General features: G+C 35.5%; 1 long non-coding RNA gene and 1 pseudogene across 1 annotated transcript in view; both read left to right on the forward strand.

Annotated features, from left to right (window-relative positions):
- The window catches only part of LOC140845118 (uncharacterized), a 222,047-nt gene extending 195,498 nt beyond the window's left edge, over nt 1–26,549 (forward strand). Inside the window, exons 2-4 of the long non-coding RNA XR_012123826.1 lie at nt 11,531–11,830; nt 22,305–22,526; nt 25,272–26,549. This is a non-coding gene — a long non-coding RNA (uncharacterized lncRNA). The remainder of the gene's footprint in view (nt 1–11,530; nt 11,831–22,304; nt 22,527–25,271) is intronic.
- Nucleotides 18,458–22,283, forward strand: LOC140844842 (cytochrome c oxidase subunit 2-like; annotated as a pseudogene).
- Nucleotides 26,550–27,656: the final 1,107 nt, after the last annotated feature.

Here is a 27,656-nt window from a genome sequence, read left to right on the forward strand (position 1 = left end):
ACAATCAAAGCACATTCTCATTTTATAATAGTCCTTTTCCTTAAATACAAAAGGGATCAATTTCAGCTGTCCAATCAAAATTTGAACTTTCTAAAGAAAAGCTAGCAATGTTTTCAAAAATAGAAAAATAATAATTCTTACATAATACATAAGAAATGCTTATTTATGAATTGGCTAAAATGCATTTATCATCCATAGATATTTATGTGCTTTATATTGTCATATTTCTGTAGTTATGACTTTAGCTACATCTATGAATTTGAGGTCATGATAGTTACTTTCTATAAACAACTTGCTGTGCAAATGTTTCATGTGTTATTCATTAGTTTAACTATAGTAAAACATTTGTAAACCAATGTGAAACATAACTTCAGCTTCTAAGTCACAGATTTTAAGTATTTGAGGGTCCCTCACTGCATTTGTTAAATAGCCTTAGTCAAAATGCCTCCCTATTCAATTTCTTCCATGAAAAGATCATGTTACATTCATTAATTTCCAAAATTACAGGTGCATATCTGTTTGTTTACATGACACTAAAAATTTAGATATTTAGAAATATTTGAAAAAATACAGAAATTTTCAAAATGTTATAGGAAAGTATCTTCTGCTCTTTCCCATCACCCTACCTATTCTCCTTCAGAGGTTTAAATATTTTCTTGTCTGACTGAGGCTGAAGATAGAAAGTGAGTTTTGCCTGGTTCAGCGCCATCTGCCCCACCCATCTTTTACCAGCAGTTACAGCTAGAGAGAACCCAAGTGTTTCTTCATTAGGCAGATCCCAAGGTCTGTCATTCTCTGTTTGGACTAACGGGTCTAGGAGGTCCGAGGCAATTCCCTTCACGGTGTTCTAGCAAATCTGCTCGATGATTTACTTTTGGATGGAATTTCTCAAGGACAAATGTGAGGGAGGTATTAGGGCCCAGAGGGTGGCCACAGACCCAAGCCAAATTCCATCTGTCTGAATAACTCTCATTTGATTTCAAACACAAAGAGGAAATAATATAATATTCACATCTACAAACTCCAAAATCAGTATTTGTTGTTAATCAGTCTTTTCTCATGTAACTACTTTTTTAAAGAATGCACTGCTCTGCTCAATACTTACCTTAAAATCTTTTCAATACTTCTTATATAATGTCATTACATTTTACAGTAGGAGAGACTGTCAAGACACAGTTCAGTACTTTCATGTTATTTAATGTTAACTAAAATCTCCAAGGAAATGTGCTTCATGGGTTTTTCTGTCCTAGTGAAAATTGTGTCGATTTAAAATGCACAAAAATAAAAAATTTGCATTAGCAATATGGAACATCTTAAGAATTTGAGAGATGCCTATTCTAAGGCACTTTTGATGAAAGGTCAGTGATGAAGGGTACAGAAATAGATACAGATATGGTTTCCCCACTCTAGGATTTAAAATATAGCTGAATGACTTCATGTAATTCATCCTTTCCTAAACTTACTTGACGATTAAACATATTACCCTTCAATTTTTAAAAAACAAAAATTGGCAGCCCTGTGAATTTTTATTTCAGTGACTATTCTCTGGAAACTATTTGGTGAATAAGATGTTTTACTTGTTTATGGGATTTTTGTATAGAGTGAAAGATATAAAGTAGCTTTGTAGAAGAAATAGAACTATTGAGGTTCTATTAGGAGTAATAGAACCCTATTTTTAAGACAAACTAGACAAAGCTACAAGGTCTTTGGCTTCCTGCGTTTACTTTGATGAGGCTTCAAGAACTGTTACACAACTGAGTCGAATTTTCCCTGCAAAAATGTTATGTTCACTTTTTCTAACAATAATTGTTTACTTTCCTAGGGAGGCGTGAAGCAAGCTAGCAAGAAAAGCCTGGCACCTTGAGTCATGTCTTGGCTAAATGGGTTTTTTGGGGGAGATTTTTGGTCTTTTATTCAGATCACATGTCATTCTTTCTAAACAAGATGTTGTATTCAATTGTAGGACAGGACCAAACACAGTACTAAGAAACAGGGAAAATGCTCACCTTTTGTGAAATCAATGTATTTTAGAAGCTATTGGCTGAAGAAGAAATTGCAGATTATTTTCTGAATGATTTTTTTTAGTGAGCTCTTTTGCACCTACAAAATGGAATTATTTTCAACTTTTTATCATAGTTTTGACCCAGAATGTATTCAAAAAACACTTAATGATTAAGTAATATCAATTGCAAAAATGACATAATAGGGGGAAATATTATATTTAAGGAAAATAAAATGAAAAACATTGGTACATATTATGGTGTTAGGGCAATATTAGTATATCCATGAATCTAAAATTACATATAAATGTAAAACTCTTACATTTGATGAGTTTACATATATCTTTCAGACTATTTGAGGTTGCAGACTTCATAGTTGTGTCTAAAATATAGTAAAACCATTAAGGGAAATCATAAATAATTTTTATTTTATTTAAATTTACCTCATTTATTCTTTATATTAGATAAAAAGTAGTGAGATATATCTGCAGGGAAAATGGGACAAACGGTTATGCTATTGTAAAACGCACTTAGCCTGTGAAAACAGCCCATCTTATTCCTTAACTTAATCTATATGCTCTTCTTCCTCTTCTAGCCACTTAATCAATTAAGTAACCTTGTAACCAGGACGTGAGATAGAAGTCCAGGGTGTAAATAAATCTACCTGGGTAAAGAATACTGAGATCCCTAACAGATAGTCACTTAAATAACCCTATTCTTAAGACAAAAATTCAAAGGAATTATGAATCTGATGTATAAAACACATGCCTTTATGCTGACCCCCTACCCTAAAAGCCCTATTAAAACTCCTAACTCTAAACCCTTAAGTGAGCCTCCTCCCTGAGGTCACCCCCCCTCCGCACTCCCCTTCGGAGTGTACTGTCTTGTATCAAATAAACTTTTCTTGTTAATAAGCCAGCTGTACTTGTCTCTGAACTCTTTTCCATGATAAAGACAAGAACTCTCCAACCTCCACCTCTAGTGGTAAATGTCTTTTGTCACTTTGCTATTTCATTCAGCTTCCTAGTCCTTAACACAATTTTTTTTCTCTCTCCTGTTTTATTTCAGGCCAGTAGGTAAGCGGAAGTTCTCAGAACATAATCTTACTCCATCCAGGGTTCTGTGGCTCCCCCAAATTCTGAGGTGGTTGGGATATAATTTCTTTGCCATGCAAATCAAACTGACACTGGATGCCAGGTGACCTTGGTTTTAGGAGTTGGCAAGGGATTTTGCCCTCTGCCAATCAGGAGTTTAGTGGACTTTTCCTTTTCTCCCTCTGTTCTTCCTTGCTCTCTACTGCCTGCATAGCTGCTGACCTTTGCTCCTACTCTTGCTTTAATGAATTCCTTTCTTGCTGGGACTTGTTTGATCTGATCAAGAATTCTTTTCCCGATCAAGAGCCCTTTCCCCATCTGCATTGAGATTTTGCCTATTGCACTAGAAGAGACCTCCCCAGACACAGAGCTAGTGCAACCCATTTCATTAAACTTTTATTTAAAAAAAGTAGAAAACTTGGCATGTCATCAAGATAGGTTCAAATACTGTAAAACCTGCATGGACAGTGACATGAACTTAAGGAGCATTTTATGTGCATTTGTTTTGTTTACACAGGATAAAAGTACCATGTCATAGTCTTTCACATTTAGGACACAATGACTTCCATCTGCTGGCCAGATTCTTTAAAATAAAGTGATAATATTTAGGCTCATTAAGTGCTCTGAATTTTAAAAATCCTGACTAAATTACTCAGACTCTAAAAAATGTGTCATCACTTGATAAAAATAGTATAATAAACTGAAGCAAAAACACTATCCTGCCCAGTTCTGCATTAGCTTTAGCTACAGACTCGCTGAATAATGGGAAGGTACTCCTTTATGACCATTTGCCATGCGCCTCATCTCAGTTTGACAACTTAAGGACTTTTTTCAGAGTGAAGTGGTGGACATAAAGTACCACTAAGTAAACTTTTAGTAATAAAATTATGGGGCCTTCTTTTTTGGAAATTCTCTTGGTAAAGATAGTTTCTCCTGTTAAGTTGAAAAATAAGAAGCTTAAAAGCTAGAAATTTAGCATACCAAAAATTATAAAAGTTACTGTGTTTCCAAATATGCTGGATGGGAAGACTGTGAAAAAGAGCAATAAAATATTGCTAACAATTACACTGAAGCTTTATGAAAACATTTCCTTTGGTATTTCAGATAAATTTCCCTTGTGTGTCCTCAAAATCGATTAATGATCTGGAGCTGACAATGTTCCAGCAAAAGTAAAAGAAACAAAAATAAGGTTACATCATGCCCAGAACTAATGGCATCCACATTTTTTCAAGTCTGGATTACTATAATCCATCTTAGTACTGTCATCATAGAAATAGAATATGTAACAATCAAAGCCCAGTCAGGATACAGAAAACATGTCTGTCGTTTTAACAATGAGAGAATTTAATATAAAGAATTGTTTACTGGGTATTAGTGGAAAACAGAAAAGGAAAAAGGGAAACACAGTGGTGTCACTGATGTAGTCAGTGAAAGAAGAAAGTACACCCTGAAGTCTGGGTACGAAAGGGAGAGTTTGCAATTTTATAACATAGACGCTTGGACAAAGGGCAGCATAGAGCTGAGACTAAGATCTCCGAGGAAGGGGTGCTGTTCAGCTCCTGTAGTGCCTCAGAAACTCAGAGGTCAGGCCCCTGGAGCTAGAACCAGACATCTGAGGAGAAGGCACCAAGATTGGTGCTGATGTCCTTGGGCATAATGAAGCTGGTGCAGGGGCTGGGAACACTGCAAACTGGAATTAGCTGCTGCTGGAATGAAATGTCACTCCAGGTTCAGGACACAGTGCTAAGTGAAATTAGCCAGTCACAGAAGGAAAACCAACTGCATGACTCCACTTATACGACAGATCTAACATAGCCAGTCACAGAAACAGAGACTACAATAGTGGTTGCAAGAGAATTGGGAGAAATGAAGAGCTGTTCAATGGGAATAAAGTTTCAATTTTGCTAGATGAATAAGACTGGAGATCTGCTGTACAGCACAGCACCTATAGTTACAATGTGATATTCAGCACTTCAAAATTGTTAAGAGGGTAGAGCTCATGTTAAGCATTCTTACCTCATAAAGAAGGCACACGAGGAAACTACTGTCAGACTCAAATATACAAAATACAAAACTTAAAACATTGAAAAATGTCAACAATTGCAAGTAAGGCACGTTGTTTGACTTTACATCAGCAAAATTCCTTTTACCACATCAAGTAACATACTCACAGGTCTGGAGAATTAGGACATGGACAGACAAAATTATATTGTGTGTGGAGGGCATCATTATTCCACCTACCACACTTGTATACAAAGGTAAGAATTGCTTTGAGCACTTTAATCGTGGAGACAGTTTTAGGCTGTGCCAAGATCCTATTCCTCCAGCTTCTGGCTCACTCCTTTGAGCATCCGGCAGTGATCTTGACTACACGAGGACTGCTGCGGTGGTGTTAACGGTGCCTCTCTGTTTTCCCTCTATGTTTGCTTGTGCTGCCAAAACAAAATACCATGGACTGGGTGACTTAAACAATATTAATTTATTTTCTAACAGTTCTGGATGGTAGAAATCCAAAATCAAGGTGCCAGCAGGATTTGGTTTTGGTCTTTTCCTGGCTTGCAGATGACCACCTTCTCAGTGCCCTTTCATGCTCTTTTCTCTGGGTGGGCATGGAAAGAGAGGCATGTCTGGTGAATCTCTGTCTTCCAATAAGAATATCAGCCCGATCAGAATAGGACCCACCTTTAAGGTCTCAATTCACCTTAATTACCCCTCCAAGTCCTACCTCCAAGCACAGTCATATTGGGGGTTAGGACGTGAATATGTGAATTTTACCAGGATACAATTCCTTCCATAGCGCTCTGGCTCCCTTTACGTGGATTAGTTGTAATCTTCAGTAAGGAAGAGTTGTCCCTTCTCCTTCTTATATTTATCTATTTAAACATTTATTTATATCAGTGTGGAATCAAGATATTTATTTTATTCTTTTTTATATTCTTATATATTATTCTTGGGGTTACAACACTAACGTTATTTTGTGGCCCACATTTTTCCAGCTTTGGCAGTCAGAAGCTCTAACTCTCCCTATTTTTTAATTATAGATAGAAGTATGTTTTATATATATATATATACATAAGTATACATATAGCTATAAATTCAAAATTGTTAGCAGACTAACTCCCTGCATGAGCATGTATTCAATTTAATTAAATTTCTTTATACTTTTATAAATTATTTATTCAATGTTCATCTTTAGAAAGCTTTTCACTGTTATACTAATGTTAATGTTTTGTCCCTGTTGAGTAGTTTATTTCTATAGAAAAATATGTAATGAGATAGCTCTTCTTTGATTTCTAAATCTATCCATCTTCTCTATCAAATTTTTCACTTCTTTTCCTTTTTCCTCTGATTTCAGGGTGAGTGCCTGGAATTTCTCCTCCACATAAATGATTTGATTGTATCAAATCAATTCTATTTTTAATGGGGATTATAAATATAACATCCTGTTTGGTTTTTTTCTTATTTTTCATTTGAGGCCTCTAATTCTGAGTATAAAACTGTTATTTTAGGCACTGCATTTATATCTTAATTTAATGAATGTTTTCCCCAACCCTTCCCAACTGAAAGAAACAACTTGAAATGATCTTAACATGATTAAAGTGCTCAAAGCAATTCTACCTTTGTATAAAAGTGTGGTAGGTGGAATAGTGATGCCCTCCACACAAAGAATAATTTTCTCCACGCCCTAATTCTCCAGACCCTTGAGTATGTTACAAATGGCAAAAGGAATTTTGTTGATGCAAACTTAAACAATTTGCTTCATTTGCAGTTGATGACATTTTTCAATGTTTTAACTTGTGTATTTTGCATCTTTGAGTCTGACAGTAGTACTTTTACTGTATAATAATGTTCTAGTTACAATCACACAGAGTATAAATAAATATGGTAGTATGTGAGGAAAAATTCAGTTCAAATTTAGACACATTTCTTGAGTAACAAGATTATCAAAACTATACCAACCTTAAAGTCCTATTTTGACTTAAAATTAGAAGCAAATAAATAAATGAGGTTTATCTCATATGTAGAAGACACTCTTTCAATTGCTATAGTTGTGGGGAAAAAAAGAATCTTTTTCCTGCATAAATTAATCAATACCTGCCCATGTGTGTTTCCAATAACCCAAAGTAACTTCTAATCCTGAAGTTAGAAACATGGATATATCTATATCAGGAAAAACTAGAATTCTATGTTCATGTGTATATGTGTGTAAGTATGTGTGTGTTTTAGATCTGTAACAGTGGTAAAAAGATTTCTCTTTTTTTTCAAAAGGCAAACATCATAGTTAAAGGTTTAAATATTATTCTAAATACTACCATGTTACTACCATGGTCAGAAATGTTGAACAACTTACTATACCTTGCTGGGCTTGAGGTCCCCAAGGTGAGAGGAAAAAATTAATATATATAGCAATTTATCTAATAGGACTGTTGTTAACTCCAGTTGGAATAATTTTTTCCTAAATTCTTTATGTAATATAAATTCTAGATGTGCTCAAGCAGCATCAGTAGGGAATCTATAAAATTTAAAAAGAAATGTATAAGGATAACCTAAAGGTCACATTCATAAAATTCAGCATATCCAGTTTTTCATTTTAAATAAAAATAAGATGGGAAGGTGAAAGGCAGAAGGACTTCAGATGAGTTATTTTGTGTTTTGTTTGCCTTGCAGTTTTGAGAGAGGGGTAAGTCACTGAAAGAGAAGAAAACTTGCCCTTTAACCAAAATCTACATAATCTCTTTGGTAGAGGCTATAGTTTCACTCAGTATGAGAAAATATGATGTTCAATGGTACTAAATAAGGTCATAAACTTGGATTAACATTTGCACTAAGATAAGATTGATGTTGTTCCCTTATATTTGTTGAAGGGACTATTGCAATATTTAAATGGGAAAAAATGAAATGAAAGGTGCAGTACAGCCTTAGAAAGAAATGGTTTGGGAAGACAAAAATATAGCTGTATTTTTGGAGAATAAGGAGAAATACTTTCTCATTTTGATTCAAGAAAAGCGAGATGTGAGGTGAAGTTCATGTTTTATAACAGCAATAACATCTGAATGGTACTTTGCAGTTTACAGATTGCTTCGTATTTAGTGCTTCTAATTCACTTTAATATTCTGAGTTGCATATTAATATAATTATTTTACACATGAGGAAACAGACACAGTGCAAAGATGTCCAAATTTACTTTGAAGCATTTCAGGTTAGATAGTGTGAAACATGGCTATTATTTAAGCTATGCACTAGGAAGAGGCTGTTGCTTCAATCAGAATCCACACTTCATGGATGTTAGACTAGGATTTACCCAAAATCTCTTTTTATCTCCAATGTTTTGTTAGCTATTTTGCTAATCAGCATAAAAAATGTTAGGAATGTGTTTAGACTGGTGAAGCTAGTGTTTAGACTGGTGAAGCTAGTGACTTGTTAATCAGCATTATGAATGTTAAAATGGGATTGCATCACTGGCATTATATGTTAAAAATATGAAGACTGATTAAAATATTTTTTAATAAAAGGTGAGTGTGGTAGGTGGAATAGTGATGCCTCCATAATTAAAATTTAAATTATATTTAAAATAAAAGGTGAGTCCTCTCACCTTTGGATTAAATGAGTCCTTTGTAGTTATATTCTTAATATGGTGTCTGTGACTTGATCCCTAAGTGGAATTCTATTTAGATTTTTTGCAAGAGCATTCTAGTTGCCCAAGGCAAATTATTTGAGTAACATAACGGAGTGTCTAGAATAACGCTGTCCAATACAGTAGCCATTAGCCACCTGTGAGTACTGTGCACTTGAAGTGGCCAATTCAAATCAAGATGTGCTGTAAGTGGAAAATACACACTGGGCTTCAAGGACATAGTATGACAAAAGAAGAATGTGAAATACTTCATTAATAATTCATTTACATGTTGAAATAGTATTTTAAATATTGGTGTTAATAAAATATATAATTAAGATTAATTTGACTTCACATTTTACTTTTTCAATGCTACTAGAAATATTAAAATTATATATGCTACTTGTATTACATTTCTAATAGGCAATACTGCTCTAGAATATTGGCATGTCTGGCTCAGATGAACTTTTCAATTTTATGTTTTCAGATCACCTAAAATGACAGAGAATGAGTTACTTGGCTTGCAGAATTAAGTCATATATACCATATGACTCCTTGCTAATAAGTATTTACTGCATTAATGCTTGTAGGTACAGCACAACGTAGACTGAATTTCATTATCACTTCTTAAGAGAGTTGGCAGGGGTGGGGAGGGTTGAAACTTTTTGGCGGTGTTTTTTTTCTGACACAATGGGAAAAATGATTGAATATAAACAAACAACAGACAAATAAGGCAACAGACAAAGTACTGAGCATGACCAAACTGGTCTAGGTTAAGGCAAAATGCAGAAAACTTCTAAGACTGACACATAGAAGAACACACAGTGAGAGGCACAGCTGGGATCCAAAGCAAGGACTAACCCTATATCCAACTGGATATATCACACCCTTTCCAAGCTTCTGTTGATGTAGGCTATGTCCATTCTTATTCCTTTCAATTGAATCATTGGTATATGGTAGAAAGATACTGCATATGAATGTGAAGTTGTGTTTTGAATTTCAGTTCTTTCATCTCAGTGTAATTTTGGGAAATTCGATTATGCTTTTTGAGCCTCAGTTTGCTCATCAATATCCCCCCTCTGTCTTTTTCTCTGTCCTCCATCTCTTTCCTCTACATCTCCCGTGCTCGCTCCCTCAATCCCTTTCCTTCTTCCCTTACATCTTTTTCATTTTATTAAATTGAAAGTGTTACCTTGAAAACATAAAAGGGACCAATTTCATGTATCAAATCTACATTTTTCATGTTTCACATCATATTATAAAATAAGAATTTAGCTAAGCATTTATAACTGCTTTGCACTATTTCATACTGTGGATGGATCATAGTATATTCATCAGTTTCCCTAACCATAGCATTTATGCTCTTTTCCCAATTTTTTTCTACTTGTTAGGCTATTCACTCCCTAACTTATTTTTTTAGGAAAGACACAAAGAAGCTGAATGCTGGCTCAAAAATTATGAACATTTTTAATTTCAAGAGCCAGGATCAAATATGACTGTATTGATTTGTAACCCATGAACAGTGTATGAGGTATCTTTCCCCACAATATCGTAATAAGATATTTGTCAGCATTTAAAAATATTTAATCCCTGAGGAAAATAATTATTTTATTATTGACTTTTAGTATTAATTTAATTTATGCCTTATTGGCAGTGAAGATCTTTGTAAGCTTATTTGCCATTTATGTTTCTTCTATTTAGAAGAACCTATATTCAAATGTGATTTTGTGTTTATTTTAATAGTTAGCATATATTCAGGATATTAATCTTTTGTCTATTGTATACTATGCAACTAATTTTATCTACTCTAATAGTCTTTTAACTTTGAGCATGGACTCTTATCTAACCCAAGATTTTAATTATTTTTCCTTTATTTTATCATCTATAAATATATAAATCCATCTAACTTCTGACTCTAAGAAATTTATTTTCATATATTCATTTCTAATAAACATTTCTACATTCAATGTTTAAATCCCTCTGAGATTTGTTTGTTGAATAGTCTGAGCTGTTACAACTGATTGTTATGTATTAGCATATGTGTATTGATCAGTCACTTCTTTTACTTTTTAATTCTTTGTTGTTTTCTTATTTTTTCTTCAGTCATAATACAATGTTGCATTTGAAAAGGTCTATGGAATGTTTTAGATATATAATAAGTATCTATAAATTAAAACAAAACTTGTATGGCTATTATTCCCTATCTTTTTCACACTTGATGCATTTTAGAATAAACTAAGTATAAAATTTTATAAAAAATGTCTAAATGTCATATGTTTCATAAAAACCCTGTTAAGATATTCATTAGGATTGCATTATATTATAGACTAGTGTGAAGAAAAGCAGCATATCTATACTCCAGGAAGATGTAATGACTCTCCCTCCATTCATTTTCTTTTGTGCCTTTGAATTAATGATCTCCCACATTTTTGGTTATATATCTTACTAAGTATTTTATAGCTTTGGGCTTTTTTGGGTTTTCATTTCTTTTCTTTTTTGCTATGGATAGTTGGATCTTTTTCTCCTTATATTTCTAGAGTGGATTTTGCTAGTGTTATAAAAGAAATCTGTCAATTTCTATTTTATCATGTTGCTGAATTTTCAAATCAATTTCAACTTTTAATTTTTTTTTCCCCTAGAGAAATGGTCTTATGGTCTGCATATTATGATAGTCTAATCTATTCTTTTCCAATCTTTATTTCTCTTAAGTAATTTTCTTTGCTTATTGCATTAGTTAGGACCTCCAGCTAAATAATGTTGTTAGAATCTCTGACATATTTATCAATTTAATTAAACTACTTCTAAATGTGCTTTGTTCATAGATTTCTCTTCAATGCCATGGTGGATTGAAGAGTGACTCATTTTCCTACATACTCTTCCCATAAAGAGATGGGTTCTATATCCCTGCCTGCTGAATTTGGATGAATGTGAAACACTGAATGGTAAAAAACATCAAGATCCTTGGCCCAGGCCCCTAAAGATGAACAACTTCTACCTCTTGTCTTGGAATATTCCTTTATTCTTGGACCACTGAACAGCCCTCTAAAAATTGCAACGACACTGAGATCACCATACTGTGATAAACTCAAGCAAGATGAAGAGGCCACGTGCAGGCTCTTGAGGTAAACACTTCACCTAATTCTTGATTAACACCATTGCCAACTGCCTGCCTAAAAGGAGCCATCTCAGATAACTGTGCATTTGAGCTTTCTCATGATTCCTACCACTTTGAGACTCCAAGTGAGAACCCTCCCAAGGCTCAGTCAACTCAGTAAACATGAGAGATAATAGTTTTTGAAATGACTAAATTTTGAGGGTTTTTTTAAACACAGAAATTGATTATAGGAACAGATACCTTTATCAATTTCTGGAAGTCTTCCTTCCATTTCTAGTTTGCTAAGAAGTTTTAGAGCACAATATCTCTTTAATAATATAAATCACATGGACTACAGCAATGAACCTAATGGGTAGAGCTCAATGATCTTTGACAAATCATTGCACCCATATAACTATCACTTGGATTAAGAGTATTTCCATTACCCAAGAAAGTTTCCTCATGCCTCTTCTAGTCAATGTCCCACCACCCACACAGCGACCTCCACTGTTCTCATTTTTATTATCATGGATTCAATTTCCTTATTCTTGAAATCCACTTAAATGATATAAAGTTTGTATCTTCATATACTGGCTTCTTTCACTGAGCATAATGCTTTTGAGATTTATTTATATTGTTGTATGTGTCCTTATCTAGTTCTCTTTCATGCTGAGCAGTATTTTATTATAAGAATAAAATCCAATATGTTTATCCATTCTCCTATAATGGTTGCTTCCATGTTTTGGCTATTATGAATAAGGCTACCATGAACACATAAACCTATATGCCACTACTAAAGATTTTCTATTGTTAGAAAATGAACAGCTAATTCAATAAAATACATAACACTTGGAAATAATAATTCAAAATTCCTATGAGAGTATTAAACTAGTAGAGGAATTGTATTGGAACACATCTGTACAGATTTTTCAAATATGCATCCATTTCTCTTGGCTCTATACCAAGGGAGGCATTACTAGGACATGGGAGAGGGGAGTTTTGAACTCTTTTAGAAACTGCCATGTAATTTCCTAAATTGTTTATAAAATCTTACACTTTCACCAGCAATCCCATCAATTTACTAGTGATGCCATGTTGTCTTAATTATTCTGTTTTCTTTTTCTTCAAAACTGGATCTACCATCCTAAGTTCTTTGCATTTCCATACAAATATGAATCATATTTCATTAGAATCTGAAACAGTTCATTGAAACATGGACTTACTTTTGAATTCCTAGCTTAGGAAACCATTTCAACTACACTGCAAATAGGAAATCAAAGAGGAATGTGGGTGCATCTACCCAACTCTATCATTTCTAGTGGAAAAATTGAAACCTCATTTCCTACATAGAAGGCCAAGAGTAGTGTGGTTCTGATGAAAAATGCATGGTCCATTGCACGAATCTGACTTCATAGTAATTCAAGTCCATTTCTGCTCTCTCCTCAATTCCATGTGGTCTACCCATAAATCCGAACAGGACGACCTAAAGTCCTTCCTTTTCCCCTCTCACATTCACTATGCCCCCCAAACCTGAACTACACTCCTGGAAATACCATTTCTACCAAATATGTTTTATGTGTTTCTGAAAGGAAATAGGAAGTTACATAATTCATTTTAGTGAAGGAATAAACTTAAATAAGTTAAAATGGCTTAATAAATGCCTAATGGAGACATAGGAAAAGAACTAATGAATTTCTCAAGAATTTGTTATGACTAATAAGATCAAACTATTTTCTATTAATTTTTATTTATTTGTAATTATTTTTATTCACTTTAGGCAAAAATACGAATTTAAAATGATTGACACAAATAGAGCTTTTTCAAAGTAGCTTCCTGTGGTTAAACATGTAAAAAGATTTTTGTTTTCTCCTTAAAGGAGCAATTAGGTGAGAGAATTGATATACAGAATCTATACGTGGAAAGAAAGTACATGTGGTTATTGGAACAAGTCCATTTAAATATGAATGATATAATGGTTCTTATAAATCTATATACTGCTACTAAAAATTTTATATTGTTAGAAAATGAACAGCTAATCCAATTCAATACATAAAACTTGGAAATAATATTTCAAAATTGCTATGAAAGTACTAAACTAGTAGAGGAATTATACTGGAAGACATGTTGAAGAACTGGTTTCTTCCATTGCCTCATAAAAAAGCCTGCAAAAATATCCTGATTCTTTTGTCATAGGCTAGATAATTGAGTAAAGATAAGCATTCTTATTTGGACAGAAGCTGTATCCAGGACAGGAAGACAATGAACACAATACCATAAAAGCAGAGTGGAGGTTTTAATAATGAGATAGCGCATGTTGTTGGAAGAATGGAGTCTACATCAAACTCAATGCCATTTCAAAAACTGTCTTTTCTATTTGATGTCAGTCTTCAATATCTCTTCATTTAAACAAAACAAAATAAAACAAAACAAAATAAAACAAAACTATGTAGAGCTTGTGCATTGACACCCAGGCAGAATTTCATTTGATTTAATATTTTGCTCAACAATCCAGTAATCACATCTTTGACACAGATGAAAAATATCCTCCTGGCTTTAATATAATCTTTCTATTGTGGTTAAGGGAGACTTCAAGCTTGAAGTTTTATTTTAGATTTTTTCTTTGCATACAACTGGAATGGAGGGATAATAAATTGACCTCAGTCAAAATACTTCATTTTTTTTAAATCTTTTTTTTGGGGTATCAATAAAGTACAATTACATGAGCAACATATGGTTACTAGACTCCCCCCATTATCAGGTCCCCACCACATATCACATTAGAGTCATGTCTATCACCATAGTAAGATGCTATAGAATCACTACTTGTCTTCTCTGTTTTCTACTGCCTTCCCCATGCCCCCCCTACATTATGTGTGCTCATCTTAATGCCCCTTTTTCCTCCTTATCCCTCCCTTCCCACCCATCCTCCCCAGTCCCTTTCCCTTTGGTAACTGTTAGTCCATTCTTGGGTTCTGTGAGTCTGCTGCTGTTTTGTTCCTCAGTTTTTTCTTTGTTCTTATACTCCACAGATGAGTGAAATCATTTGATACTTGTCTTTTGTGAAATTGTCCTATTAAGCTTATTAAAGGTAACACAAGGACAACTTTGGAAGAGTAAGTTTTTTGCTCAATAAATATAGATGTGGACAATGGTGGTTTTCACTGCTGTGTATTTTGTGTTTGTGTTTTTCTTACTTAGTATGTCCTTTGGAACTATCATCTCACCGAAAGCTCAGGAAGTCAAGAGAATATGAATGCTGTTTTATTGCATAAAACACCCTTTATTCCTAATGAAATATATAAGCTTATTTATTGATCTTCAGGCTTTGATCACAGGGCTCAAAGCTCCTGGTTCAAATTCATTGACTTTAATCAACAAAACAGAGTTACACAGAACAGTCTCTGGACTACCGCATTCACATCATTCTTACCCTCAGCGTGGTTTAAATAGTAACATTCAGCACTTGTGCAAAAAAGAAAACAGTGAGAAGCTGCATGAGGGTTGCATGGAGAAGGAGATCATACAAGTGGCACCAGGTGCTTTAAGCCCTTTCCTCTAATTTCACTTGCCTGGCTCAGGCATCTCAAGAAGAATATGGCTGCTGACATTTGTGTTACTTCTGATCCTTCTTCGATTATGGCATAACTGTTTCAGCGGGTTTCATAGGGTTTTATTTAGCCTCATTTATAATCTTCATAAGAAAGATTTGCACCAAAGCATCCTCATTCCCAGGTCAGGACTGGGTCCTCGCTCTGCTCTCTTGTGCCTGCACTGCAGGCTGGTCTACCAATCACAGGCTTCTGAACGCTCCTACTCCCCAAGGCTGCTACATCAAAAGTGGGAGCTTTTTACATGTCCTTGTCTCTTAACATCCAGTCAGAAGAGGACTAATGACTCAATCGCTTCATGTAACATGGAAAATCGTATTCTTCTAGCTTGTCCTTATTTGACATAAGCACACTCAATCCCTAACTCTGAATATATTCAGTACTGGGTTTTAACATATTTTCCAAGGGTATATAACCATAGAAATATTCTGCCAAGAACTCCCAACATCTTTAGGCTGCCCGTTTCCCTTTTCTTCATTCTACCAAGAGGAGATAATCAGTTAGAACTTTAGGTTAGAAATACATCTTCAGAAATAATGGATGTGAAAACACTGCACTCAAGATTAGATTTCCTATGCTCTGCAAGCTCTTCTTTTAAGATTTTGCTGGCTTCATTTTGTGGAAGGAAGAGTCAGTCTCCTGTGAGTTTTTAAATATTCAGCTATTTCATAAAATGGCGACTAGCTTATAGATACAAGATATATATATATATATATATATAAAACATATAACATATGTATATAATTCTTGCACATTTCTTCTGTGACCACTTGGTTCTCATCTCTAGAGTCAGCGCTTTCCTTTTAATTACTAATTTAAATTAAATTAAGTTCACTTTAAAATCTTTAGCTTGAAGGGGAACAAGCTTGAAATACCCTGCTCTAGCAGGCTCAGGTAACATTAGCATCCTCTGATCACAACAGGAAGTATATTACCTCCTTTACACACATGGGCTCACTTAATTCTTGCAGCATCATGAGGTAGACATTATTATACATTCACATTTCATAGAAGAGAACAATTTGCTGTTAATTAACCTGCCCAAAGCTGCACAGTTCTTCAAGAACTGAGACAGGATTCAAATAAAATCTGATTTCAAAAGAATATTTATAAAAAATACTTAACATGACACCTTCTAACGTTTATTTCTTAGAGCTTCAAGGCTGATCTTACAAAACCAGCCACCTTGGTAGAATGTTCTAAGACCCCCCCCCCCCCCAGTCAAAACTATCTCTATCAAGTATCTGTGTGGAGATGTAAAATTCATCTTTTAAAAATGTATTACTTGGTTTAAAGGACTGGCTCTTATTTTATATGCTTTTTATGTATTATGTATATTTTTTACATATTTTTTATGTATTAAATTTTATCTGCTAATTAGCTTTTTATTCTCACATACCCCTCTTCCTTTCCTCTTTTCTAAGAACATAGATATCCTTTCTTTTGCCCAGCCATTCTTTTCTGCTTCCTCTAGGGCAGCGAACCTTGAATAGTGCTCCAGGCCCTCACAGTGGGCCTCTGGCTTCTGAGGATCCCTTTACCCAGAGTAACTTGGCCTCCACCTGCTTCTCATATTATGTCTATTTAAGTTACAGGTCCCAAGGCTAAAAAAAGTAAGTGACAACGCTTCTCTAGGTTTTCTTCTTTCAAATAATCACCCTCTTTCTTGCACTGCTACAATTTCTACTCAGGAACATCAAACTTACACAACCTTTACGAAGTTAAAAATTAAAGGACGATTTAGTAGTAAAGTAAGAATAGAGCACTTCATTGAATCAGGCCATGAAAGACACACACACTACCTGTCACCTTCTTCAAATATCAAAACTCACATGTAACCTATTAATAGTTACTAAACATAGAAGAGGAGATCAAGTCAGAATAAGGTAAGCATACTGCAAAGTGTGTGTGGATAAGTGAGAGCGCTCTTTGAACAAAGCACCTACTTTACATCCAGGAAATTTTATATTAAATGACCACTTTGAACTAATGCTAGCTCCCCAAAACCCCCACCAAACTCAGTTAACATAAACAAATTAAAAATATTTCCTCAAATTTAAAAATACAGGAGATAGAATTTTTAATTGGCACAGAAAGTACTGTAAGGAAATGATGAAGTACTGAAGCTACTAAATAGCAAAGTTTACCCCATTTGTCTTTTGCATAATGAGTTAACTAGAATAGCTTAACGAAGAGAAATTAAGTACACCAAAACTAGACGAGGTAGTTCTGAACAGTTTTGACAGAATAAACTCATCCACATGATGAAACAGTGAGGAGATCGGTAGGCAGAAGTGAAAAACCAAAGGAGTTTGGTGGGAGCTGGTTGTCCAGAAATATTCTTTCAACTTTAAATTTACCTAAAGAAAACCCCAATATTTCTAATGTGAGATTAAATTATATTCTAAAAAGTTCAGCTTTAGAGCCCCAAGTTACAGCCTTCCTTATAGAGTGAGTATAAACAAGACCATGTTTCTCCTAAGAGCAGCCACTGATTAAGAGATCAAGTTCAACAATACATTCATTTTACTGCCAACAATATAACTCCTATTATAACACTGGACTAGTGATCAAATAATAGAAGCAATATTGTTAATATGAGTAATGAGAAATATTTCTCCTTGCATAAGCTTGTATCAGAATGGGTGTCCACTGATGGTTAACAGTGTAAACCTAACTACTATGTATCATTTATCAAGTCAACTGTTAACCCAGCGCAGTTGGAGTATGCAATTAGGGAAAGATTAAAATAAAAGGAACTTAGCAAACACAAACCCTGTGAGGATGCACAATATATTATCTCTGTATTCCCTATGCTGTACTTTTCATCCCCAGGACTTATTTATTTTATAATTAGAAGTTTGTAACTCTTTATCCCCTTCACCTGTTTCACCCTGCCTCTCGGCCCCCATCACTGTGGCAAACAGAAGTCTGTTCTCCATGTTTATGAAAACATTTCCATCGTGTTTACTTGTTTGTTTAGTTTTTTGATCCCAGATATAAGTGAAATCATAGGGTATTTGACAAATAATAGTTAAAATTAAACAATGAAGAAGTTCAGAGAAATACTACAGAGAAAAGGACAAACCAAACTAAATCCTTCCATTCCAACATGTCCAGTACTGTACCTAAGAAGACATAAAAAAGTTGGGGAGCTGGCTGGATGGAGACCTGGGGCATTTATAGATTTATGGGATTATGTTTACTGGTTCCACTACTAGTCCTCTAGAACAGTGTCCAGCACATAGTGGATATAGTCATGCAACTTCAAAGAATGGACAGACCCACATTCAAAGAATGGACAGACCAAGGAGTTTTCTAAATATGGGTTGGTTGATGGTTCTGGAGAAATACATTTGGGGCCTGTGTTTGGGGTCATACTAGATATATATCATAATAACTTAAAACAAATCATATTTTTTTTGGAATTAAGGCCACTTTCTTCCCAGAGTACTTTCTTGGCTTTCACAGATACACCCACATCATCCAGATGCATACACAACATCAAACACTGTTAACACTACTTTGTTAACAGCAGTAACATTAATAATTTTCATAATTTGTGAAGACTTCTCAATTAAATGAAAAGTGATAATAGTAGAAATAAGTAACATTGATCTCAAATGAGTATGCGGATACCCCTTCACACACACACACACACACACACACACACACACACACACACACAATACATTTGAAGAACCAACGTAAGCAAACTTCAAATGATAGAGAGAACTGAATCCCCTAAAACTGGTTTCAAGCCAACATCCTAACCAAGGTACTACTAAAATTTGCATAAATCTACCAACAATTAAATTGTAGGTTCAAGCCCTTTATAGCTCCATGGCATATACATTCCAACTAGGTTTTCAAGATCCAGTATCCCTCATTATAGAAGAACTACATTTCCATGATCATACACTAACAGTTGTTTTCCTATAGCTCACTAGTTCTTTATATTTCATTAATGTTAATATCCAAGCAGACTCCCACAAGCACTACAGACTAACAAGAAATAGAAACAGTTGACCATCATATCAACCATCTTAACCCTAATTGTCCTCCCAAGATGACAATTTTTTTATATAATAAATGAAATCAATAATCCTTCCTTGACTATAAAAACCACAGGCCACCAGTGATATTGAAGCTACAAGTATACTGACTATAAAGACTTAAGTTTCAACTACTCTATCACTCCTACACAAGACCTAAAACCAGGGGAATTACAACCAGAAATTGACCAGAGAGTAGTCCTGCTTATAGAGATAACAATCCCTATGTTAATCTCATCAGAAGACATCTTATATTCATAAGCTGTTCCTTTCTTAGGTCTAAACACAGATGCTATTCTCAGAGAACTATATCAAACAACCCTGATGTCCTCATGACCAGGCTTATATTATGGACAATGTCCAGAAATTTGTGGGTCAAAACATGTTTCAGACCAACTGCCTTTGAATTAGTTCCACTAAAATATTTTTTTAAATGATCAGCACCTATACTGTCCTATCATTTAGAAGCTAATAGCATTAACCTTTTAGGTTAATTGAGAGTTTAGAACTCTCCTTCATGACATGTCAGCTGGATACATCAACATCAAGCCAAAAATGAAAGTCTAAGTTATATGAATTAAGGCTGATAAATTTTGTGCCAGCCACCAAGATCATTATGATGACTCCAAATTAATGTGTATATCAAACAGCCACAAAACTCAGTTATATATGACAGGAAGGATTTATTTCTCATTCACATGGCTTAAGATCTGCTGGGACTCAGGTAATTTCAGATCAAATCAAGAGGGCTTGTACTCAGACTTCGGGATCAGTTCAGCTGCTCCATGTGCCTCTCATTCCTCTGAGACCCACAGGCTACCCAGAATATGTTCTCTTGGCAGTGACAGAAATGCAAGAGACCAAACCAAGCAAAAAGGCTCTTTTCCTGCTATGGTGGTATCATACCCACTAACACCCCACTGGCCAAAACATGTCACATGACCAAGTTCTACAATAATGAGATGCAAAAATTTAACACATACTGAAATTAAAAGAGACAACCAAAAGAGACCAAAGAGAGATTGAGCTGTTGGAGTCATTACACATGGATTCTATACTAGTATGTTCATGAATCTAAGTGACAAAATGGTGGATTTGAGCAGAGCCAGAAACCATAAAACCAACTGAAATGGAATGTCTAGAGCTGAAAGCTACAATTATTAAAATGAGGAACTTAATAGATGGATTTAACAGTAAATGTCTGAACTGGAAGAGGAAAAAAACAGACTGAAGCATGGAAAATAAAAGGCATAGAAAATACACCAAAGATCCTAAGAGCATTATGAGGCATGTTGAATAGTACTGACATATATGTAAGTAGAGTCACTGATAGGGAGGAGAGGTAAAATGAGGCAGAAGCAATAATTCAATAATTCATTTTTCCATTGTTGAAAGCCACAGATTGAAAAAGCACTCTGAACTCCAAGCAGGATAAACGCAAAGCAAACCACGTCTGAGAACATAGTAGTATAACTGCTATAAATCAAATGCGAAAAGAAAATCTTTTGCAATACTTTCAGAGATGCAACAATAAGACCACAAGTTAATTTCTCACTAGAATAAACCAGAAAACAAGACAATGACATCTCTTATTTGCCATTTCCAAACAGTCATCCTAATTTCCAATCCAAGCTCGTGTGACAAAATAGGCTCTACTTGGCATCAATTCAATTTACTTTTAAAAGTGGTCACAGAACTAACATCAACACAATCTGCATGGAAACAACAGCAGAAACCTCGTGACTCCAAGGCGCAGCTTTCAGAAGATGACCCTCCATATACTAGTGTGGTCATGAGAGAGGGGGCCAAATGGGTGCTGATGTCTCAGGGAAGCCAAACGGCTGTGGGATCCCTCCAGCTTCTTTCTATTTGGACTTCCCCAACATAGCCACTTATTTATCATACCAGCAAGTTGTCTCCAAAGCAATTCTGCTAGCAAGGTGGAGTCTTATATAATAAAAGCATAGTTACAGGAGTGACATCCCATCACCTTTGCAATATTCTACGAATTAATTGGAAGTCTCAGATCCTGCCCATACTCAGAGTGAAGGGATCACAGAAAAGCATGAACACTGGGAGGCAAGAATCAGAGAGGAGCCACAGTGGAGTCTGGGCATCTCACAGGAGGACCAACTGTGGCTCGGTAAACATGTTCACTACTAAATCACTGCTGAGGTCATGGAGAGGATGTGACGGCTGGTTGACCTGAGAGCAGGACCAGGGCAACCAGAGGCTCCTACCTACTCTCCCGTCCTTGGAAAGTACATTCCACTCACCATTCCCACAGCAGAAAATATTCCAAGGTCACAGCCTTGAGAGAGTAGGTGTTGAGACCATCTGGACTGAATACGTGACTGAACCCAGTTAAAGCCTCTATACAAACTTTAAAGATTCCTGTGGGTGTTTGTGGAGGTCTACGCATCTTATGGCCATGTAAGACAAGCCTCATATATAAGTTCCCTTGCTTATTAAAACTTGCCACCTATCAATCTGGAGTGTTCTGCATCTTTTTGCAATTTGCAAACCAACATCAATGGTGGCTTAATTTCATCTGTGATTTATATCAGGAGTCTTTAAACTACAGGCCATGAACCAGCTACTTGACTTTGTAAATAAAGTTTTATTGGCACACAGCCACATCGTTCAGTCATTAAATGTCTATGGCTGTTTTTGTGCTACAAAGGCATATTTGAGTAGTCACAATAGATACTGTAATATGGCCTGCAAATCCTAATATGTTTATTATCTGGTCTTTTGCCAATCTCTGACTTAAATAATAGATTTTAGCATAAGTTAATTTCTTTGTTAGCTTGATCAAGTGTATTTTTTTCTCCAATAGTTTTTGAAAAAATAGATGCAACTAACAGATGAAACATGGGGATGATTAACATCAAGCTTTATGAAATTGGAGATTTATGTATTTTATTATAGTAATATAGCACCATCTCATGGAATATTATAGAAACTGCCAGAAAAGTTTATTGAAGTATTACTAAGTTACTGAGCATTTGGAAGCCTCTGATATAACTTCTAAATTCTACTGAAAATAATGTGTTAAAAAGTAAGTATAACTTTTTAAATTAAAATTTATAAAAGTTAGAGAACATCTAAGTAAAGTCTATTATTTTTTGGATAAGAAACTTGTCATCTCTAATTAAATGACTTACTAAATTTACACAGCAATTTTAATAACGGTGGGATTTCAAAATTTTCCATTAAAAAACTGGTGTATTTATGTATGAGTGTACGTGTTTAATATGTTAAAATAAATATTGCAGTACTAATATTTTTTTGAAAATCAATTCACCCATTTAATTAAACTTTTTATTTAGAACAGTTTTAGATTTACAGATTTGCAATAATGGTAAGCAGAGCTAGTTTTCATACACGGATAAACTAAATTGTTATATCGATACCAAAACTGTAGAGATGAAATTATTGGGGGTATCATGTTCAGTTCTGCACATGAAGGTCAGGAAGAACATTAAAAATGGGAATATTAAGATAAGCAAGTTATGATCTGGTAGGTGAGATAACATAATTCAGAAATCCATTTCATCTAGTGAGCTGTGGAAGGGACTGGGCTGTGTAGTGGGAAGATGTGAGTAAGCAGAGAAGGGAGTGCTGCTTTAAGTATCTGAATGGCCATCACTGGAAAGGTGGGTTACCCTCCATTTCCTGTGATCCCAATATACAGAATGAGTTCTGATGTTTAAGGCAAAAACATAACTTCAACTGCAAACAGAATGGGCAATCTGGTGAGTAATGAGGTTTCTGTCATCAGAGACATCTAAGCAGAAATTTAAATTCTCCTCGAGAGAGTTTGGTAGAGTAAGGAATGCTGCTCATAGTTGGATGAAAGAAAAGAGTTGGTCCTGAGACCACTATTTATATTCGAATTTTCATATTAAAGGTGGAATGTAGGGGATTCCCAGACCATGCATAGCTAAGTGTGCTCATTCAAAGGTTGGCATAAGTCCATTTCAATGTATCCTGTTAGGAAGACAAATGCCAATTGTGCCTCCCTTACTGGGCAGGGCAAGCAGAAGGAAATGGGACATTCCAGAATTTTTAGACATGCTCAGACCTGATGAGGATATCTCAGACTGCTGGTGGAAAATGCTGGCCAGTGTTTCTCTATGAAACCCAAGAGACCAGGATAGTTAAGAGCATCCCTTGCTCTCGCATTGATACATCCTGACTAAAGAGGATTGTAGTTGTAACCATAAAGAACAAGTATTTCATCCTAGGATGCAAATTGGATTTTTAATACATTCTGTCTACAGTTTTGAATCCAAATGTGCTGAGACCCATTTTAATGCCCACCACCCCTCACAGGGCTGCTTCAGATGCTCAGAAATGTGCTTCTCAGGCTGATTCCACACACCATGCCCTCTCCCACTGATGGGCACATGCTCTCCTTGGCCTCTGCTGCTCAAGATCACGCTCTTCCACTACCAGGACACCATTCCCCACAGTACTCAGGCTCAGGTACTCCACACTGGGTGTTCAAGGCCACCCACCTCAGCCCTCTCAGACTTCCACACCCATGCCTCTTTCCCACCACATGTATTCCCTCCTTAGCCGGTATGGACTCTTGACTCCCCCCTCAGATCTCAGCTCCCTGCAGGAGTGTCCTCCTTGCCCCCTGACACCACCCCCTGAGCTCCCTCTCCGATGGGCTTCCTTACCTCCTTGCTCAGCCTCTGAACCAAGCAGCTCTTCAAGGCAGACTTCCTCCTTCCTAGGCCCCTGACTTTCCTCTCTCCTCTCTCTGCCCCCATCTTACATTTCTCTGCCCTACTTAAGGCTTGAAGATTACATTGTCCTGGAAGATATTTAGGAATGAAAAGACAGAAAAGGAAAGGGAAGAGAAAGAGAGAGAAAGAGAAGGCACAAAATTGAGAAAGATTTGGTTATTGTTTCTGAAAACAAATATCCCTTGTTTCCTCGCTGATAAATGTTAATGTTAAAATGTTAGAATTATGGGTTATTCTTAGGATCCATGTTTAAATATATTGCCTAACTTTAAACATGTGGTCTCTAATTTTATTCTATTTCTCTTATTTAAAAATCTTAAAGGTCAGGTTATGAAGTTGGTGGTGACAAATCTGTAATAAAAAAGCACACCCATGATCATTATACTTGCACTGATTAAAGTACATGAGAGTACAGTGACTTTCAGGTATATTTCAGAAGTACATTTTAGCATTTTGAAAGGTTCATTTCTTCATCTACTCTTCTATTACTCTCTTAATTTTATATTAATTGACATTAGAGAAATTATAGAAACTTCTATAACTTAAACATTGCTATAACAAAGGAAAAATGGAATGACAGCTCATAGCAGAAAATAAAGATACAAACTAATCCAGAGATATGGGAAGATGAAGTGATCTTCTTTGGGAATGACAAGTGAATTTCATTTAAAACCATCTTCAAAACTTAAAAAAGAATTTACAAAAATAATTAAGGTTTTAAAAATCAGCATTGTATTATAAAGAAACCACTTCAGAAGTCACTTTCTTTAAAATATGATGGCTTGATATTGGGGTTAGAGAACCCACACATATAACTATGACCCTCAATATTTAAATTATTGCTCAAAAAATTATTTGTAAGTCAACTGTCTAGAATACAGAAATTTTCCTTGTACTAACCCTGTTGTAATGGCTATTGGTTTCCATCCACCGCAAACTATTTTTTTAAACAAACATGTGCATATGTAAATTTGGCAAATATGGTTCTGATTGAATGTGATTATGTTATTATGTTAATTTGAGTTTATCTTTTCCTTCCTTTTTAGAAGATTATGGGCCATACAGAAGAATACATGTTTCTATGGACTTAGAAATAGAGAAAGAAAAGGTGTGAGAGAATGCAGTGACAGCTCAAGGGACATTTTTGTGGGAAGGATTCCCACTTTCTACCTTTAGAAGTCTTCATTTTTAAGAAGCACATGTATTTCTGTCGATACAAGTGTGAAATAAAATAAAATTCTGTGGTCCCCCCCAGCACTCCACCCACACCTCCTGGTCCCAAGTCAGCCAGATCAGCTCTTGCTGTGCTGTGAAGATGCCCTGCAGTCATTCTTGCCTGTGTCACAAGACTGTCATAGCTCCTCATCCCTCGCTTGTGACCAGAGAAACCCAGACTAAAATGCTCAAAAGAGGGTGAATTGGTCTGGCTCCTGCATCTCTAGGAGAATCCTTTAGGAAGATAATCAGCAATCCTAATTTTTGCCTCCTCTCACACACAGATGGCTCAGACTATCCATTGTTTGTTCTTTTAGACAATGTCCTAATGTACTGATTGGCATAACCTCTTTCCTGCACCCACCCTTTGTTGTAAAAAAATATTTCAGATGTTCCCAAATAAAGGGGCTTTGGAGCAGTTTATCAGAACACACGGATGGTCTGCTCTCAGGCCACGGTCCTCAGTAAGATGCTGCTGTAAGAATAGAAATAGGTTAGCATAAGCATAGCCATCTTAAAGGCCTAGAAGCCATTTTCTGAGTATGTGACTTAGAAAGAAAAACTGGAACTGGGTAAGGCCTTGAAAAACAAGCTAATCATGAACACCAGATGGTGGGCAGCTGTGGCCTTTAGTCAGCTAACCTTGGTCAGCTAATCCTACATACCAAGTTTATCGTGCAGAACCTCCCTGACAATTGAGGAGTGGTCTTATCTTGCTCCTGCCTAACCCCAGGATGTATGTCTTGCAAGAATAATGTGTAGCTGTGGAAAATTACTATGAGTTAAGTGTTTTGAAAATGCTATATAAACCCTTGGCTTTGAGTGCTCGGGGTCCTTGTTGAGACCCGCTGCGTCGGGCTGACTTGGACCCCAACTAGCTGGCTGAATAAAGACTTTGCTTGAATTTACATCTCTATGCCTGTGTAGTTTGTTCTCTAGAGAAGCCTCGGAAGCCCGGACCCTAACACTGCATGAACTTTTCTTAAATGCAACAGCAGTGTTGATTTCAGTCCACACAGGTCACGCCAAAAAAGCAGGTCTAAAACTTTGGTTTGATTTCACAATGCTCACAGGAAAAATAACAGAGACCCAAGGGGAAGTGAACTGTTATAGAGGCACATGTTTATGTGTAGAGGTTATCTACGTACAAACTGTGCCGTTGTAAACTGGAGGACAAACACTATGAAATATATTATACTGACAATCCTCACAAAATAACTGGAACAGTGTTGTCAGAAAGAGTAATACATAGCAGTATTCTGAAGTCACTAGGTTTCTGCCAAAACATAAATCTTGAACTCAACTTTTAGCATATAAATGGTATGTATTCTTCAAAGCAAAGCAATATTCCTTTTTCTAATATAAGAAACTGTATTTTGTGTGAAATGGAAGAATCATATCCAATAAAGCATTTATCATTGACATTTTTAAGCTTAAAAGTTTAAAGATGACGTATTCCTCTCTCCCAATCTTATTCTAATGGTAAAACATTCCCATCTTTGACATATGTCCAAATCTCATCTTTGGCACAACATGCCATCCATTTCCTCTTTGGAAAAATGAATGCTATACCTGAAGTCACTCAATTGAAAATCAGTTCAGCAAATGTATAGTCTGTGGTTTTTAGTGTTGTCCATCAAATTTACTTCATTTCTTATACAAACTGAAGTACTTTGAGAACTGATTTACCAGACAGATGGCAGATTGTCTACTGCACTGAAAGCTGTTTGCATTTTTTAGTGTTCTATGTCCAGTTTGTCAAATATGACTTAAATGTTAAGTAATATAAATTGATAAGTTAACTTTTTAAAGGTATATCACAGCCATATAAAGAGAAATCAAACTATTAAGACCTTGGGAAAAAACCCTAAAAACCCTAAAATATAAAGCATATAATAGCTCCATCTACTGATGAATCCATTTATTTGTAAGACAGCTTAATTTTACTTCATTGATAGTTAAAAATGAAAATTACAGGACTTATACAATTCTACTTACTTTGTGGATACTCCAGGGATTTTAATTCCTAGGCCCATTGTTACTGATGATGATTGTTACTGATATAATGCAATATAGAAAATACAATATATTTTTATGAAGGTGTAAGACCCAACGGCCTTATTCCAGTCTGCGCTTCCCCCCAGTGAGGAGACGAAGGCCACGGCAGATCGATGCAACAAGCAAGAGGTTTATTATTATTCCAGCTAGCTGGGGTC

The sequence above is a fragment of the Manis javanica genome, chromosome 12, assembly GCF_040802235.1.
Source record: "Manis javanica isolate MJ-LG chromosome 12, MJ_LKY, whole genome shotgun sequence".
NCBI classification, from domain to species: Eukaryota; Metazoa; Chordata; class Mammalia; order Pholidota; family Manidae; genus Manis; species Manis javanica.